The sequence below is a fragment of the Cupressus sempervirens genome, chromosome 9, assembly GCF_028749045.1.
Source record: "Cupressus sempervirens isolate cs-2001-9-10 chromosome 9, ASM2874904v1, whole genome shotgun sequence".
Lineage (NCBI taxonomy): Eukaryota > Viridiplantae > Streptophyta > Pinopsida > Cupressales > Cupressaceae > Cupressus > Cupressus sempervirens.
In genome coordinates, this window is record NC_143126.1 from 629663014 (window position 1) to 629673498 (window position 10485).

General features: G+C 34.9%; 1 pseudogene; it reads right to left on the reverse strand.

Moving 5' to 3' along the window:
• Positions 1–9760: 9760 nt before the first annotated feature.
• Positions 9761–10485, reverse strand: LOC149540285 (metal-nicotianamine transporter YSL3 pseudogene; annotated as a pseudogene).

Genomic DNA, 10485 nt, shown 5'->3' on the forward strand with positions numbered 1-10485 from the left:
TTTCTTGCATCCCCATTGGCCCTCTAATCTTGATATGCTCGATGGAGGGAGCATAAATGCTGCGAGAGGATTTGATTGGGAGGCATTTAGTTTGGAGGCCACATATTTGTGCGAGTTGCACTTTCTCAGTGCTTGATACCACTGATGTAAAAATCGTCTAAGGAGATTAATCGCTTAGGTCTGAAAAAGTTTAATCGAGAAAAATCGGGAAAAATCGGCAAAAAAATCAGGGGAAAAATCGGGAACTCAAAAATCACTAAATTTTAATTAAAAAAAGCAATTTTTTTACAAAATTCAATGTTTTTTTGCATCTAATGACTTAATTACTAACAATACATAAGAAACAATCATGTTTAGATATATATCAATGCAAAAAGAGTTATTAGTTGGTAAATTACTAACAAGTAAGTAGTGACAAGTTCTAAATTACTAACAACTAACAAGTTCACAACACATGAGAAGTTGTATTCTCATAAATAAAGTGTCAAATGTAAAGAGTTCAAATAAGCACATCAACATGACTACAAATAAGCACAAATGTCAAATATAGGACTACATCTTCCTCTTCCTAGTCGCTTTACTAGCGAGTGCGGGAGAGGGTAAAGCTCTAGAACTAGAACCCCGCAGGGTCTGTGCCTGTGTCTATGTTTGTGCCAATGCAGGAGATGGTGTAGCTATAGAACTAGATGTCGGTAGCTCCACATTCGCTGTGCGCAAGATGTCAAGGTCCTCTACAGTAAGCTCAATGTCATCATCCTCATCATTGCCCTCCTCGATGTCATCCAAATTGATGTCATATCCAGTTCCACCCCCTTCCTCCTTAACAGCCTCCTCCGCGACCTCCCTCTCCAAATTGGAGATGTCCTCCTATGTAAATAAGGGAACCTGCTCCTATGCCGTCCAATCATAATAAGGATCTATCTCATCCAAATTGATTGGCCCAAGAGGATCTTGTTGTGCCCTTTTCATGTGCAATTTAAGATTATATTGCACATAGACCATGTCATTCATCCTCTTTTGGGACAACCTATTTCTCTTTTTTGTGTGATGGCCTCAAACAAACTCCAGTTGCGCTCACAATGTGATGTGCTACAAGGCTGTGATAGGATTCTGAGAGCAAATTTTGCAAGATTTGGAGTGCTTGCACCCCAAGTGGTCCACCAAGCCACTGCATCACAAAAATTGTACAAGTTGGAAAATACTAATAGACAACAAAAAGTGAAACATAAATGTTAATTTAGCATTTGAGATTCAGAAGTTTGCAAATGTATTACCTGGGGTTTATGTAAGCCTTGCTCTCTTGCAGAGAGGAGTGGAGAACACCTTGCCCCCTATTGAAGTGAAGATCTCCTGCTCAACGATGATTTTATCTCTTGTTTCCTCGCTGGTTAACATCTTTTGGATGCACTCACTTAGGCCTCTGATGACCTCTCCATCAGGATCTGCATATGTACCATCAGCCCTAAAACCAAAAACTAAAAACAAATAAGTCTTGCAATTTTAGTACACACCTAATACCCTACGAAAGCAAAATGAACTCAAGTCTTCGTTAACTTAAATTTGAGTAAGAATGAGCTTACGGTATACCTAAAACGTGGGTTGAGGAAATATCTTGTTGCATGAATGGGTTGGTGGAGCTGATTATTCTACCTTCTATCAATGATTTGCCAAATGAGTTCATATTTGATGCTTTCCCCCTTGTAGTAATTTTTGACAGATTCTTTGGCCTTGTCCATGGCCTCATATAGTTCACCCATTGGTGTTTGGTCTCCATCAACCAAATGCAGAACTCTGACTAAAGGCTCAGACACCTCCAATATAAATTTGAAATTAGTTGACAAGTTACAAAATTATTATTTACTTGAGTTACAAACTTAGTATGTTATAAAGTTGTAAAGTGTAAACTAAAACTTAAAGTTTTGTAGTTGCCTTTACTATTTCATCGGCCTTATTGCAAAATATTTATCAAACACAATCCACACAACATTCTCTCCTTCACTCTTCTTTGAAAATGTGGAATCAAGCCATTTTTTAGAAACAAACATTTGCTTCAAAGAAACCAAATTATCGAGAATGCTTTGCAATGTCAAGAAAATCATTGCAAACTTTATGACGGCAGGCCTGGCAATTTCTTTGCCATAAGTGTGCTCTCTCATTAGGCTAAGGACCCATGGGTGATTGTATATGTATTTTTTCACCCGCCTTGCATCCTCCACAATTGGAGTGACCCACTCAAGTTTGCCCATGTCCTCCAAAAGAAGGTCAAGGACATGTGCTACACACGGGGTCCAAGAGAGAGTGGGGTGCCTCTGTTGTAGGAGTTTTCCTACCAATTTTAAAAGAAAATACTAATTAGTTTCCAACTTTTCAAAAATATCAAACTATCAAAAATTCTTCTTGTGAAATTCACAATGCACATGCAACATAAAATTATGGTTTACCTGCTGATACATATGCAACAGCATTGTCTGTGATGATTTGCACCACATTTTCAATGCCAATCTCTAAGACCATGTTCTCCAACATCAATGCCAATGTTTGAGCATTTTTTACCTTGCTGGAGGCATCAATTGATTTCAGGAACACCACATTATCATTATAGCAGGCCAAAAAATTAATTATGGTCCTGCTCTTCCCATCCGTCCACCCGTCAGAAAGAATGGTGCAACTAAATTTTATCCATTATTGTTTTTGTTCCTCAACAAATGCTTTGGCCCTTTCAACAGTAGTTCCAATAAGCCTACAAAAATGAAATTTAGTTATGTCTTAGATTCTTAGTAATTTAAAACTGATTTAGACTTTAGTAATCAACATTCTAATTTCTAGATAAATTAATTAAAATTTAGAACTAAGTAAAAAGTTAAAAATCAAAAGGAAATCGAGTGTAATAAATTTATTCGCTTACTTGCCACCAAACACAAAATGAGAAGGGGACTTGTACCCCTTTCTTGCAACTGTCAACCTTGTGGCCAAAGCCTCCCAATAGGGACTGTCAACAACACTAATAGAAAGGTTGTTGAAAACCCAAAAATCTGCTAGTGCATTGTCCACCTTGTCATGGACCTCCTTATTCCATCTAGTGGCCTCTAATGAAGGTTGTGCACTAGGTGTGTGCCTCGGCACAAAATAGCTCCCTATCCCAGAAGCACCTGCTGATCCTAATGGTGCGGAAGTGCTAGGAGGTGTAGGAGTGGGAGTGGGAGCGAAACTCGTGAAAGAAAAACCACCCTGTTTGTGCACACGTGGCCCACGATAAGAGCTGACCATGCTTTCAATGGCTGCCTCCTCCTCCTAAACATCAATGAAACTGCCCTGGGTCTCTGCTATGGTTGCCCTGACATGCAATTTATTTTGCTCTCTTTGCAAATTTTTTTTCTCTCCAACTACAAGCAAGGCATTTGCAAACCTTTTTATTTCTTCTGTTGTACTCTCACAAGGATTCGTATCATATTTTGAGATCCCTGCAATGTGATATTTGAATCGATAAATGCCCTCGGATATTACTTTTTCACATCGAATGAAAATAACTTTAGTTGGTTCATTGGGTGCTTCATAGGCATATTTCCATGCCTGATCTCTCGCATTCTTTGGCCTAGTGCCAATGTAACCTGAAGGGCATGGAGTCAATGACCATTTGTCTGCCATTTAAAACTGCTGCAGGCTTCCTTATGCATACAAATTTAAAAAAAAACTATAAATAAATTATAACAAGATCAAAGTTAATAGTTAAACAAAGAATTCAAGCAACATTCCAATAACAGTGCCAATAAATTGAAACCCAAATAACATTCAAACAAACTAGCTGCTAGGGTTTCAAATTTTTCAAAAAAGTGCAAATTTCTAACATAAATTCGATCTAGAATGGAAAAAAATGAAAATGAATGCATTTAATCTTTCTTACATTCATCAAATGCATTCCTAACTAATTAGGAATGTATTTTTATCCATTTACATGCAAGAAAAAAGAATACAATCTCTTGCAAAAATAAAAAACAAAGATTCAAATCACTTACCTAGTAACGAAGAAATCAAATCAAAAGGCCTACAAATGCACTCAATTTCGCCTCTTTCTTGCCAAGAACTCCTCCTTTATCCTCTCCTCTCCAAAACGCCTTAAGAAATTTAAAAATCGAATGAAAAAAATATGTTTTTTCGTCACTTTATGTGATTGCTAGGCGCAGGTGATTTTTTCCAAGAAATTGCGGTTTTTAGGTGATTAATCGCCTATTAATCTGTGATTTTTTTGAAAAAATATGCAAAAAAAATTTGTGATTTTTGGGGCGACTAAATCACCGGCCCCAAAAAATTGTGATTTTTTCTAGTATTGTCGATTAATTGACAATACTCACATCTATGCAGTTGATACCATCAAAATTTGCTTCACCCACCAATCACGACCTTTTTTTAGCACACATCTGGAAGTATGCGTGTTTCTTTAGCTGGATCGCTAGTTTTATTTTGGCAATTCGCTGAATTTTGGGCTTTGTGATTTTGTGCTCAACTTTGGAGGCACTGCCAATGCATCCCCCCTGATTTATGAGGCTTTTTTCTCAGTGTACACAGACAGTTGTGGAGTTTTCTTTAGAACAATGTTTATTTATATAGCCATGCCTTTTCATTAGCACATGCAAAATTACTTGGCCACCAGTTTCTTAATCCAACATTGGCCCTTAGTTTTCCAGCTTATTTTTGGCAACTGGATATTTTTTTTGGAAGGGGTCATTTTATGGGATTTTTTTGCCTTGACAGCCATTTTTCCATCAAATTTGGGCTCATCATTTGCTGGCATCAGCGCCATGTTAGCACTACATCAACATATCTTGTCACCTCTTCAGGCTTTGTTTGGACCTAAGTTCGTGTTTTTGCTCGTATCTCAGGCATACAAACTATATTTTTTGCAAACGAGATATCGTCGGAAAGCTAGTTCCAAGCCTGTCACAGTGATATAGGTGATTTTCAATTTTGATGCTTTTTTGATAGCTTTTTTGCTATCAAAGTTAGTGGTACAATTTCACACTTCGGGATACATCTTGAGCATCCAATTTTCGATTTGGGTATTCTTTATGTCATTGGAAAGGTCTTTTCAAATTCTTTCCAATGATGTCGATTATTTTTCTAGATTCTTCTCTAAGAACATTCTATTCAATCTTTTGCATTTTTGTATTTTAGTGGATATATATCTTGGTTGTTCTAGGTTTGATGATCAATTTCGTTGCTTCAGATGATTTGTAGTGACTTGTACTATCTATTTTATTAGTCTTATGTCTCTTCTAGTCTAGTTAGATCTCATTTGTATGCATTCTTGCAAAAGCACTGAGATAAAGTGCCATATTTCATCTGTATTTTAGTTTTAGTTGTTTTGGGTTTTGCCTTTTGATTTGAGTAGTGTAATCTGAGGACACTCATATAGATTATTCTATTCTTGGGATTCATCATATCTTGTGCCATACTGTACATGCACTACTCGTGATTAAAGTGCCATGGGGGGTTGATGTTTTGCCATTGTTTGCCATCTTTCTTTGTCCAATGAGTTTCCATTCTATGACATTAGCCTCATGACATGTCTGAGATTGATCACCTTAGTAAACACATATGTACTCTTTTGTGCATCTTGATTGTGATTCTTTGTCATGCAGTTCTTTTGGCCCACTTTTCTAGTTTCCTGTCACCTCACCCTTGTCTACATTAGAGGGGTTATTCTGTTGTTTCTTATGCTTCCTTGGTTCGATGGAGTGAGCTATATATTTAGTTTTTGTTCTTATGTACTAGGCGGATGTAGTGGCTGGGTACCTATGCATTTCGGTGAGATGGATTATTTACCATATAAACACTCTTCTTTTCGTTCCTGCTTTGGTTGCAACCTTCCATTTTTGATTGATCAACTCTTCAAGCTTTGGTGTTTCATGCCATCTATATCTTTCAGTTAAGTTGTTTTCCTTTGTGTGCCTCTTGATTCGATGCAGATTATAGTCTTCTCTACCTGGTCAGGTTTTATTTCAGTGGAGGTTTTCCAGATCCATAGTTACTTTTGATAGAGCTTTGTAGTTTCTACATGCTTTAGTGGTCTTCTTCATGATCATCTTTTATTTCTATTTTCTGGGGCATTCCCTAGTTTGGAGGCTTCTTTAGTCCTTCACTAGTTTCTTTCAGCATGTTTTCCATCTCTTTTTGGAGTAGGGTTTTTCTCATGTGGTTTTATCTATTTATCCTCTTTTTAGAGATTTGGTTGTGCTTGGGTACCTCATTAGGCTTTGTTGTTGGGACCCAATTCTACTTTTTGTAGTAGTTTCTAGGTTTTTAGCTACTCATTATGTTTATCTTGGCGGGAAGAGTAATTAGATATTTCCTAATTCACTTTAGTTTTCTTAAAGCTAAACTTTAGACATCTAATAATTATTTATTTTATCAATTATTATGATGCATCCTGGGTTAGACCTTTTTCAGGTTTCGATCTCCTTTATAAGGATGATCTCTCTTTGTAATCATTGAACCAATTCACTTTTGATAACAACAATTTCTCTTTTTGCTCATCAAGAATGTCTCATCTATGGATTTGGCAGTTTCAACCTCCATAGCTTTTTGTTTCTCTCTTCTGTGAAAGGTGTTTGCATGTAGGTGATTCTTGGGAGCTATAGGGTTGGTCTTTCATCAACTTCAACAAACATTACTTATTTTATAGTTTAAAACCTTGAAAATGTGAGATGAAAGTGCCAAAATTTCTAGTCTAATCTATGAGAGAGCATCTATAAGTGAATGCAAGGGAAATGATTGTTTTGCACCAAGAAACCCACTGTCGCTATTGAAATGTGAAACATGATCTAGATGTCACATTTCTAGTAACTATGTATATGAGAAATTACTTAAATATTATATTCATCATGGTTGGATAAAAAAAAATGTAGTTTATCACTAGTCAAATATATTGATATGGTGAAAAATGGACCAGGATAAAAAAAATTCTATAGAAAATTTTTGTAATATGTAAAGATCAATTTAAAAACTTGTTCAGAATATCTGGGGTGTACTAAGTATCACTCTTGGTTAGTGATGTATTCTATAATGAATGAAATTCATTATATGGAAAGGCATCTCTTGAGTGCCACCATATGCAATCTAACTAAAGAGGAGTCTTCAAACTAGCTACAAATGACAACCCTCATGCAAATATATATCATAATTATTGAAATGAGTTACAACATCAGTCATTTATTTTTTCCCAACTAATGTAAAATTTGTGACTAGTGAATGAAACAAATATTTATGTAGGGGTTGTCCATTTTGAAGAATAGTACAAGTAAATGGACAAATGAATTTTGGCCCATGTCTTGCCATTCACCTATCCTATTACTATATGATATGATTGATATAAGTCATCATGCATGTGGCACATGATGTAAATGGTGACAGTTGCAGTCATCCTCCTAGGATTGGGAATTAGGAAATGTAGAGAGGATGTTATTTACTATCCTAAAATGGCAGAGAAATCTAGGAGGCTGGTACATCTTCCCCTTTGGGCGATGTTGCCCTAAGGTATGTCCCACCTAGATTTTTAGTGATGGAGATGCCCTAGCCTCCCTTAAGAATATTGGAGCATTATGTTTATCTATTTGCAGATCCTTTTATTAAATTAGTAGCTTGCAGTGCTCCTTTTGCTAATGTACTAGAAAGTGTATGTTTTATTCTTATATTCTTTAAGACAATGACCATCAGAGATAGTTAGCCACCGAGAGTCCTACATTATGATTGCCAATAGTATACATGTATTAAAAATTTCAGTCCTAAATTAAAAAAAGTAAAAATATTAGTTTTCAATTTTTTTGAGGATTTTGTTGCAACTTTGGGTGCATTTAGATATGCCAAAATCTTCCCAAAACATAAAATCCATCATCTCAAGAAAAATAGCACATTTGATAACGAGAAAGACAAAAGAAAAGCCAACACGTTTACTAAGGAATATATGAAAGCACATTCGATGAAAAACTTGGAAAATTTAGTAGAATATGCCAAATATAGTAAAGGGAAAACACTAAACCCCTACAAATTCCCCCTCTGTGACTTAAAGAAGATTATAATTGATGCAAAAAACTTTGTATTTTTTCTTTGGGCATTTGAGTAGGTAGTAGTAAAATATCCAAGTTTTTTAAGAGTTATACGGTGCAACTACGTACCACTTAAGATTTGTGACAGGTCCTTATAGCTTTCCTCCTTGATGATTTTGTTTGTCAAGCCAACTATTGAGAATGGGCAACTGAAGAAAATGACCTTTTCAAAACAACTTTTTAACTTACAAAAAATTTTATTTTTTTGTTAAATTGTTTTCTCTACTCACTTTTTGTTCCAATCTAAATCTTATTGTACAAACTAACAGAAATGTCAAACAACTTGTTTTGATCTAAAATACATTATATTGTTTTAACTCTAAAAATCTACAACCATTGACAATGCATCATTGAAAACTCTTAAAAATATCTTTGCATTTTTTCTATTTATTTTCATGAGAATTTATGTACCAAACCCTTCAAATGACTTACACTTCATCACATGTAAACAAACTTATTCAACAAGTTTTGTTTCTATGCTGCCATTACATGTCTCAAGATTTGTAACAAAAGACACGTAATTTTCCTAGAAAATGAAAGTTGCTATGGCTCACACGTTTAGGGTAATATTTTTATAGAAAAAAGAAAAGACAACTTGAGAAATTAAAAACAACCTATAGGAATTTTTTAAAATATATTAATGACATAATTTTTTATCATATCTTGTAAGCTATAGTGTAAGTTTATGTCAAATGCACGATTTCCAACTTACAAAATAATTCTCCTACATGCAATTGAAAACTTTAGTCTCACGCCTTTACAATAGAAACCAATAATTTAAAACAAAAAAAAAACAACGCTAGTCAATGTTAAGAGGAGCTTCAAACATTCAAATAAACATTATTTTAAAAGTGTCATGTGTTACAAGTTTGTAAGAAAAATAATATAGCACATGAATACCATGATTACTGAAAATGTTGATATACAAACAATTCATATTTGTGTCCATTAACATGTATTCCTTAATTATTGATCACCTTTTCACTATATATTCAGTATTATTAGTTCCTACCATAGGTAGGTAAACTAAACAATCCATTTACTCCTAAATTTTCTATTTGACCAGCCAATTGCTTTCTTAACCAAACAATCAATGTAAAGTATTACATTTTATTGAATGAAAAGATTATACTTAGATATTAAAAATTACTTTTAATAATTAATAAATGTGACTTTTCTATTTTTTGATTGGTGGAGCAATGAGTAAAATTATTTTTTATAAAAATAGGAAAATCTTATCGTCATAAAATCTTTTAAAAATAAATTAAAGTCTAGAAGTTTCACCAAATTAGAAGTTCTTCCTTTCTGGAAATTTTGTTTGGAAATTCGGTTAGAAGTTTCCACTAGTAGTTCTTTTGGAAGACAATCTTCTTTGTTCCTTAGCAGAAGCTCAGAACCCTTGATAAGCTCCTAGCTATTTTTTGTGTTTTTCTATTTCTATTGATTATGTTTGAAGACTAAAATTTCCTTTTGATTCTGTTTAAAATCTAAAATTTTCTTTTGATTAATGTTTAAATACTAAATAACTACATGTATTCATACAAGCATGGTACATGAAGAATTTACTAAATTGCACTGCCAAGGGAATAGTTCATTACGAAAAAGTAGGAACCAAAACGTTACAATCAATCTCCTTAAAGGGTAAAATGTTGTTTTCCCTGTCACATAGCCACTAGTTCATTTGATTTATAGGTAGTCATATTCCTCCTCTTTATCTGCACTTTTGTTAGGGCTAAAATAGAGGAAGGTAAAAGCCATAGATCGTCACCACATATAAGCCTAGACTCCACCTTCTTACAATTCAAGCATTGCCATGCATATATAGTCACTGTTCTCGCACACATATCAATGGAAAAATAGCCCCCACAAGAAGTGCAACAACCATAGCCATTGGTAGAGGAATGTACTGAAAAGTGCTCTTTCACACCCAATCTTGAATAACATTGCTCACAAATACCAAAGTAAATGCATTGCAACAGATATGCAAACAATGCTTTGGAAGTAGAGAACCCTTCCACCCTTGAAATGGCCATGTTTCTATAAATGAGAGCATAGGGAGCTTTATATTCTCCATCAAGGTTCCCCACATCGAAGGCCTTGTAGAACAACCAGAAAGTAGAGGACCCACAATGTATCCCATTTAAGTTTTGATCAATCGGCTTGCAAACATGCATCTGGGAGATGAAATAGTGAGGTACCCTATTTTGAAGTCATGCATTAATTCTGAAGTTGTAGAGATGATTTATTTGACGATTCCAAAGGCCACTAAGCACACGATTATGCCTCCATGATCCTTCCCCTCCCATGTTGTGAATACAAATAGGGCAACGTTGTCTATAAATAAAAATGGCTTTCCACTTCCAACATAAGCCTTTTTTGATATCAT